The sequence below is a fragment of the Triticum aestivum genome, chromosome 3B (genome assembly GCF_018294505.1).
Source record: "Triticum aestivum cultivar Chinese Spring chromosome 3B, IWGSC CS RefSeq v2.1, whole genome shotgun sequence".
NCBI lineage: Eukaryota > Viridiplantae > Streptophyta > Magnoliopsida > Poales > Poaceae > Triticum > Triticum aestivum.
The window spans coordinates 746,157,292-746,166,743 of NC_057801.1; positions in this window are offsets into that span (position 1 = coordinate 746,157,292).

Here is a 9,452-nt window from a genome sequence, read left to right on the forward strand (position 1 = left end):
ACAGGTATAGCAGTTGATTTATCAGCCATTTGCAAAGATATTTCAGTAGGTGTCAACTTATTCAATTCAAGTCTACGATATAAAGAGAGAGGCATAACACTAACACCGGCTCCAAGATCACATAAAGCAGTTTTAACATAGTTTCTTTTAATGGAGTATGGTATAGTTGGTACTCCTGGATCTCCTAGTTTCTTAGGTATTCCACCTTTAAAAGTATAATTAGAAAGCATGGTAGAAATTTTAGCTTCCGGTATCTTTCTTTTATTTGTAATGATATCCTTCATATATTTAGCATAAGGATTTACTTTAAGCATATCAGTTAAAGGCATACGTAAGAAGATAGGTCTACTCATTTCAGCAAAGCGCTCAAATCCTCATCATCCTTTGTCTTGGATGGTTTAGGAGGAAAGGGCATGGGTTTCTGAACCCATGGTTCTCTTTCTTTACCGTGCTTCCTAGCAACAAAGTCTCTTCTATCATAACATTGATTCTTTGATTGTGGGTTATCAAGATCAACAATAGGTTCAATCTCTATATCACTATTATTGGTATGTTGAGCATGAACATTATCTTTAACACTATCACTAGGTTCATGTTCATCACCTGATTGTGTTTCAACATCAGAAATAGAAATATCATTGGGATTCTCAGTTGTGTCTACAACAAGTTCACTAGAAGCATGCAAAGTCCTATCATTTTTCTTTTTCTTCTTTTTAGAAGGACTAGGTGCATATAAATTATTTCTCTGAGAATCCTGCTCGATCCTCTTAGGGTGGCCTTCAGGATACAAAGGTTCCTGAGTCATTCTACCAATTATAATAGCCACTCTAACAGTAAAGTCATGTTTATTATTTAATTCATCGAGCAAATCAATTTGAGCCTTAAGTACTTGTTCTGCTTGAGTGGTAACCATAAAAGCACATTTGTTAATGAGTTTAAGTTCACCTTTAACTCTAGCCATATAATCACTCAAGCGTCCTATCATGAAAGCATTACTCTTTAACTCTCTACCAACATAAGCATTAAAACTTTCTTGCCTAGCCATAAATTCATCAAATTCATCTAAACATTGGCTAGGAAATTTAGTAGACGGTATATCAACTTTATCATATCTATAGAGAGAATTTACCTTTATTACCTGTGTCGGGTTATCAAGACAATGTGTTTCTTCAATAGGTAGATTAAGACCATGTATTTGTTCAACAGGAGGTAAATTCTTAACATCTTCAGCTTTAATACCTTTTTCTTTCATTGATTTATTTGCCTCTTGCATATCTTCAAGACTGAGAAATAGAACACCCCGCTTCTTCGGAGTTGGTTTAGGAATAGGCTCAAGAGTTGGCTCAATTGGCTCAGGAATTGGCTCAGGAAGAGTCCAATTATTTTCATTAGTCAACATATTATTCAATAACAATTCGGCTTGATCGACTATTCTTTCCCTGAAAACATAACCAGCACAACTATCCAAGTGGTCCTTGGAAGCATCGGTTAGTCCATTATAAAAGATATCAAGTATTTCATTTTTCTTAAGAGGATGATCAGGAAAAGCATTAAGTAATCGGAGAAGCCTCCCCCAAGCTTGTGGGAGACTCTCTTCTTTGATTGCACAAAATTATATATTTCCCGCAAGGCAGCTTGTTTCTTATGAGCAGGGAAATATTTGGCAGAGAAGTAATAAATCATATCCTAAGGACTACGCACACAACCAGGATCAAGAGAATTAAACCAAGTTTTAGCATCACCCTTTAATGAGAAAGGAAATATCTTAAGGATATAATAATAGTGAGATTTCTCATCATTAGTAAACAGGGTGGCTATATCATTTAACTTGGTAAGATGTGCCACAACAGTTTTAGATTCATAGCCATAAAAAGGATCAGATTCAACCAAAGTAATTATCTCAGGATCAACAGAGAATTCATAATCCTTATCAGTAACAAAGATAGGTGAAGTAGCAAAAGCAGGGTCATATTTCATTCTAGCATTCAGAGTTTTCTATTTAAGTTTAGCTAGTAACTTCTTAAGATCAGATCTACCATTGCAAGCAAAAAGATCTCTATCAGTTTCTTCATCCATAACATAACCCTCGGGAATAACAGGCAATTCATACTTAGGGGAGAACCATCATCATCACTATAAATAATTTCATCTTCAATAATTTCATTCTCTCTAACCCTAGCAAGTTGTTCATCAAGATATTCACCTAATGGCACAGTAGTATCAAGCACAGAAGTAGTTTCATCATAAGTATCATGCACAGCAGAAGTGGCATCATCAATAACATGCGACATATCAGAATTCATAGCAGTGGCAGGTTTAGGTGTCGCAAGCTTACTCAAAACGGAAGGAGAATCTAGTGAAGAGCTAGATGGCAGTTCCTTACCTCCCCTCGTAGTTGAGGAAAAAATCTTAGTTCTTTTGTCTTTCAAGTTCCTCATAGTGATCAGGAGATATAAATCCCAAGTGACTGAAAGAATAGAGCTATGCTCCCCGGCAACGGCGCCAGAAAATAGTCTTGATAACCCACAAGTATAGGGGATCACAACAGTTTTTGAGAGTAGAGTATTCAACCCAAATTTATTGATTCGACATAAGGGGGGCCAAAGAATATTCTCAAGTATTAGCAGTTGAGTTGTCAATTCAACCACACCTGGATAACTTAGTATCTGCAGCAAAGTATTTAGTAGCAAAGTAGTATGATAGTAATGGTAACAGTGATAAAAGTAAAGATAACAGTTTTGTAGTAATTGTAACAGTAGCAACGGAAAAGTAAATAAGCAAAGCACAATATGTGAAAAGCTCGTAGGCATTGGATCAGTGATGGATAATTATGTCGGATGCAATTCATCATGTAACAGTTATAACATAGGGTGACACAGAACTAGCTTCGGTTCATCAATGTAATGTAGGCATGTATTTCGAATATAGTCATACGTGCTTATGGAAAAGAACTTGCATGAAATCTTTTGTCCTACCCTCCCATGGCAGCGGGGTCCTAATGGAAACTAAGGGATATTAATGCCTCCTTTTAATAGAGAACCGGACCAAAGCATTAACACATAGTGAATACATGAACTCCTTAAACTACGGTCATCACAGAGAAGTATCCCGGTTATTGTCACTTCGGGGTTGTCGGATCATAACACATAATAGGTGACTATAGACTTGCAAGATAGGATCAAGAACTCACATATATTCATGAAAACATAATAGGTTCAGATCTGAAATCATGGCACTCGGGCCCTGGTGACAAGCATTAAGCATAGCAAAGTCATAGCAACATCAATCTTAGAACATAGTGGATACTAGGGATCAAACCCTAACAAAACTAACTTGATTACATGGTAAATCTCATCCAACCCATCACCATCCAGCAAGCCTACGATGGAATTACTCACGCACGGCAGTGATCATCATGAAATTGGTGATGGAGGATGGTTAGTGATGACGACAGCGACGAATCCCCTCTCCGGAGCCCCGAATGGACTCCAGATCAGCCCTCCCGAGAGAGATTAAGGCTTGGCGGCGGCCCCGTATCGTAAAACGCGATGAAACTTTTTCTCTGATTTTTTTCTCCATGAAACGGAATATATAGAGTTGGAGTTGAGATCGGTGGAGATCTAGGGGGCCCACGAGACAGGGGGCACGCCCAGGGGAAGGGGGCGCGCCCCCCACCCTCGTGGACAGGGTGTGGGCCCCCTGGCCTTGATTCTTTCGCCAGTATTTTTGTATTTTCCAAAAGTTATCTCCGTGGATTTTCAAGTCATTCTGAGAACTTTTGTTCTCTGCACAATAAACAACACCATGGCAGTTCTGCTGAAAACAGCGTCAGTCCGGGTTAGTTTCATTCAAAGCATGCAAGTTAGAGTCCAAAACAAGGGCAAAAGTGTTTGGAAAAGTAGATACATTGGAGACTTATCAATGACTGGCAGAACTCATGTTCATCATTGTGTCAGTTAGTTTGCAAAGCTCTTGCCACATAGTACTTGTGAAAAGAGGATCTCTATCAGTTACTAGAACCATGGGAAGACCATGTAGTTTATACACATTATCCAGGTAGACTTGGGCCACTTGGAGGGCAGTGAATGGATGTGCCAGAGGTAGGAAATGGCCATACTTGTTGAATTTGTCAATGACTACTAGGATAGTGTCAAAAAATTTGCTCTTGGACGGACCTCCAATAAAGTCCATAGTGACCAAATTACATGCTTCTTTAGGTACCGGCAGAGGGCTGAGCAAGCCAGGCTTTCTGATATGTTCAGCTTTAGCTTGTTGACACATAGTGCATTCTTTGACATAACTTTGGATATCCTGCTTCATGGCAGGCCAATCAAACAGTGCTTTGATCCTTTGATATGTACCCTGGAAGCCTGAGTGGCTACTCACCGCATTAGAATGTAAGGATAACATAATTGTTTTGTGAGCCTCAGTATTATGACCAAGCCACACCATGTCTTTGTATCTGATGATGCCTTGATGTAACACATATCCCTTGTCATTGGAGCCAGTCAGAGCTAATTCTTGGAGCAACTGTTTATCCTCATCATGTTGTCGGTATCCTTCCAATACTAGAGTCAACCATTTAGGTGTGCAAAAGGAAAGTGTATGCAGTTCACTAGGAGCAGTTGATCTTGAGAGAGCATCAGCCGCAGTATTGTCCTGTCCTTTCTTATACAAGATATTATACCTCAGTCCCATCAACTTCAAGAGTGCCTTCTGCTGCATAGGGCTGCTAATCTTCTAATCTTGCAAGTGTGTCAGGCTCTGATGATCTGTTGCCAGGGTAAATGGGGCATGCTGCAAGTAACTTCTCCACTTATCAACTGCTAATATGACAGCTAGACACTCCTTTTCATAGGTGGAAAGAGCTTGAGCTTTGGGGCCCAAGGCTTTTCTTAAGTAGGAAATATGATGTCCTTCTTGCATTAACACTGCTCCAATACCAGTGTTGCTAGCATCAGTCTCAATCAAAAATGTTTTCTAGAAATCAGGCAAAGCTATTACAGGGGCTTGAGCTAGGGCTGTTTTCAAACTCTGAAATGCAGCTTCTATAGTAGGTGTCCAGGTGAACAACACATCTTTTTCAGTAAATTAGAGAGGCTCCTGCCGATGATACCATAGTGCTTGATGAACCTTCTATAATATCCAATAAGGCCAAAAAACCCTCTCACTTGCTTCACATTGGTTTGTACTGGCCAATCCTTAACAGCTGCAATTTTAGCAGGGTCAGTTTTGACTCCAGCTCCACTGGTCACATGACCCAAATATTTTAGCTCCTGTTGAGCAAAGGAGCACTTGCTCAACTTCACATACGACAGATTTTCCTGCAGAATAGTGAAGACTTGCTCCAAGTGTTTCGGATGTTCTTCTAAGGTTGCAATACAGATAAGGATATCATCCTAAATAGTACTAGAACTCATTTTCTCAGTAGAAGTGCAAACAAGATGTTCATGGCAGCCTGAAATGTTGCAGGGGCATTAGTTAACCCAAATGGCATCACTTCGAATTCATACATGTCATGATGTGTTTTAAATGCAGTTTTGTGCTCTTCCCCTTGTACTAATCTAATCAGATGATATCCCGCCCTCAAATCCAATTTTGTAAAGTATTTTGCTCCTGCTAGCTCATCCAGAAGTTCCTCTACAATAGGCATGGGATATTGTGTTGCACTATGACTGAGTTAAGCATTCTGTAGTCTACACAGAATCTCTAGGTACCATCTTTCTTTCTGGCCAGCAAAACATGAGAGGCAAAGGATCTAGTACTATGTTGGATAACTCCTTGGGTAAGCATAGTAGCTACTTGAGTTTCTATTTCCTGCTTTTGCATGGGATTGTACCTGTATGGTTTAACATTGACAGGTTTTGCACCAAGTAGCAGAGGTATCTGGTGGTCAAACACTCTATGGGGGGGAGGGCAGAGTGTCCAGAGTAGTGAACAATTGTTGGTGCTTGTCAATAAGTGGTTGAACCTCAGGTGGAATACAAGTTTCTACCATAGGTCTCTCTGGCATATGACATAGGTGAATTACCTGCTCAACTGCTCCAGTATTCAAAAGCCCTTGTAAGTGCTTCCTAGAAATGGTTGTGCAAGAGTTGAGTTTATCTTTAACTCCTCTTAGTGTGATTCTTGCTCCTTGGTATTTAAACCTCATGATCTTATTTCTCCAGTCGACCCACATAGGGCTCATTGTTTCTTGCTCCTTGTTTCTTTAACTCCTCTTAGTGTGATTCTTGCTCCTTGGTATTTAAACCTCATGATCTTATTTCTCCAGTCGACCCACATAGGGCTCATTGTTTCCAGCCACTACATTCCTAGGATGATATCATAGTTACCTAATGGAAGACCTTGAACTGGTTGTTGAAAGTACTCCCTTAACAGAACCACTTTAGGTTGAGTACTTGTGTATTGTAGGGAAAGGTGCCTCCATTTTCTACAGTCACGGTTGCAGTAGGGATTTCTTCGGTTGAGCACTTGAGCTCCTTTGCCAAACAGCTCAAATAAAGTTAGTGGAACTGCTAGAATCCACCAGAATTAGTAGCTGGGGCTTTCCCACCATGCCTTGCAACTTGATGATCTCCTTCGAAGATTTTCATGTAGTTGCTTGTACAAACAGTTTCATACAGTCGTCATTGTCTTTGTCAGAGGGCTGGGACACCAATTGTTCACTGTTAGACTCACTGGAAACACATTTAGATGACTGTAGTGCATCCCATAACTCTTCCATCACATGTAATTGCAGTTTACTGGAGCATTTGTGGCCAGGGCCATATTTTTCACCGCACTTAAAGCATTCTCCTCTCGCCCTAGCTGACCTTTGAGTGTGTCCACTTTGTCAGGCACTTTAGTTTAATCTTCTGATCGTTTGTCTGTAGGTGTAGTACCCAGTAGACCCTGATGCACATAGGTTTTGGAACTGAACCGTTGCTCCCATTTCTTGCTGAATTTAGTTGTATCTTCCACCAACTATGCTGCTTGTGTTTGTGCCAGTGAGTAAGCCAAATCTACTATACTCGGCTGCTGCAGCTTGACAGGTGCTCTTATAGCTGGTTTGAGGCCCTGAACAAAGCGGTTACTGAAGAACGTCTCGCCATACGGCTGATTGTACACCAACATCTTATGCATGTGCTCTTCAAACATATGAGCATATGCACCCACGGTGTCAGTTTGTTTCAGTGCAAAGAACACATCAATATCTCTGGTGTATTTGTTTCTGTTGAATTTGGCAAACACCGCAAGACACAGAGCTGCCCAACTGTCAACCGTATGCATGGCTTCGTAAGTCTGAAGCCACCGAGCTGCGTTGCCTGCGAAATGCATTGTTGCAAAATCGACCCATAACTCCTGCTGCACATTGTACATCCAGAAGTACTTCTCACACCGTTGTTTCCACCATTTGGGGTCCTCTCCATCAAACTTGGGGCAATCAGACTGAGGAATTTGTGGCTTGTATCGGTTGTGATGCGATCGGTGGCCATTAGCAGGGGAGTGATCTGGGTCCTCCTGGTCATCCGAGAAATACTCTCTGGTAGGGGGTCGAAACTGATATTGCTCACTGTCGTGTGGTTGGTGTCGATTAGGACGACGCCCCCGCTGATCTATCGCCTGTGGCGCTTGCAGACTGCTCTGTCCTTCCATGCACAGCGGGGCGGAGCGTTGTGGTCGAGGCGGCTGCGAAGTGCCCGCCGCTGGTACCCTCTCCAGCTAATCCACACGGCGTACCACTCCATCCAGCGCCAGCTTCATCTGGGCCATTGCTGCATCAAGTGAACTGTTGGCGATGAGAACGCGACCGAGCGTGGCCTCGGCACGGCCCAACGAGTCCGTGTTCGTCTTCGCAAGCGCATCGAATGCCTTGGCTGACGAGGACGTGTACTTGTGGAGAGATTCCTGGAGCTCGTTCACCTGCTCTGATGTGGCGGCGCCCGCTTCTGAGACCGCCTTGCTCTGCTGGATCGTGTCGTGCACCAATTTCTGCAGATCAGCCAAGGAGAGCTCTGCCGCCGCCATGCGAGCTGAGAGCGTCGACTTGTTGGAGCGCGCTGTTGGTGCCGTTCGATCATCTCGACCAGACGCAGGTACACCAAAGTGTTTTGCGCAGAATCACCCGAGGGGATCCGCACCTTTTGCCTGGAATTAGGAGCTAATCGATGGACTGATCTATAGATCATGAGAATTATGAGAATTTTCAGATCAGCGGATGCAGATTGATTTGGGCTCTGAGTACCAGATGCTACGAGATCGCAGCAACTCCTCGCCTCACGCCAGGATGTGCTAGGTAGAGACAGAGGGGAATTGCGTGGAGAGGAAGAAGAAGCACATATGAAGGCTTGGGATTAGAGATAACAATATTCAGTTATTACAGATCGATGTCTCCCCTCTCCTCGAGCAAGATGTAGGTTCTGTTACAGGCCACGGTGGGCCGGCCCAGCAGGCCACTCACGCACACAGGTGGGCACAACCCAGGTCGTTGCACGCTGGAGCTGGACGAATTCACTTCCACTACTGCCACGCCTGGTGCCGGAGGGAGTGCCTTCGCGCCTTGCTTTCACCCTCAGAGGGAGACATGGACGAGGAAGGGTGTCGTTGTCAGGCATTGCATGCCTGAGTGGCCGCGGAGCTGCACGCCGGTGCAGCCCGAGTGGCCAAAGAGCTGCGCGCGGGAGTGGCCATGGAGCTGCGTGTCGGAGCAGCCCAAGTTGCCAAAGAACTACGCGTCGAAGTGGCCGTCGAGCTGCGCCGGAGTGGTTGCACTACTACTCCCAGCCGTGGGCAGTGCCTCTTGCTGGCCACTGTCACCTCCCTCGCTGCAGCCATGGTCTCCGTGTCCACGCGTAGACCACCTCGCTGTGCCATGTCGTGTGCGCTCCCGCCGGCCTGGAGGGAGCGCCACCGCACCCATCACGTCTAGAGGGAGGCCGCCGTGTTCATCGCATTGTGGCCGAGAGAGAGAAAGAGGTGGAGGAGTGATGTGTGCAGTGCGTGGGCTGTTGCAGAGAAAGAGGAGAGAGAAGTGGGTGGATGACAGGTGGGCCAAACCGGACACAGACGGATGAGAAGGATACAGAGACCGTCCGGGTTGTGTCCAGACCCAAATCTGATCCATATTTGAAACGGAAATGAGATCGAACGGACACAAAACAGAAAAACAAATTGGACACGACTAGGGAGCAAACATGTGCTCCCTGACGTTCCCTGGCACACACCCCATTTAAGGAAAGATTCCGCCCGTCCGTCTAGAAACGAAAAAAAAGAAAGTCCAAGCACTTGGCCCCCCTGTCCCGCGTAGCAACCCACACATCCACGCCCGAATCACTTGCGGGAAAAGGACGTGAGATCCCTTTTCCTTCCCATGCCTCCGTCCACCCAGATCTCGATCTGGATGAAAGCTCCATCTCGTGCGTGTCTCCTTTGATGGCCATGACCATGCATCAACTGCAGAAAACAAAGAA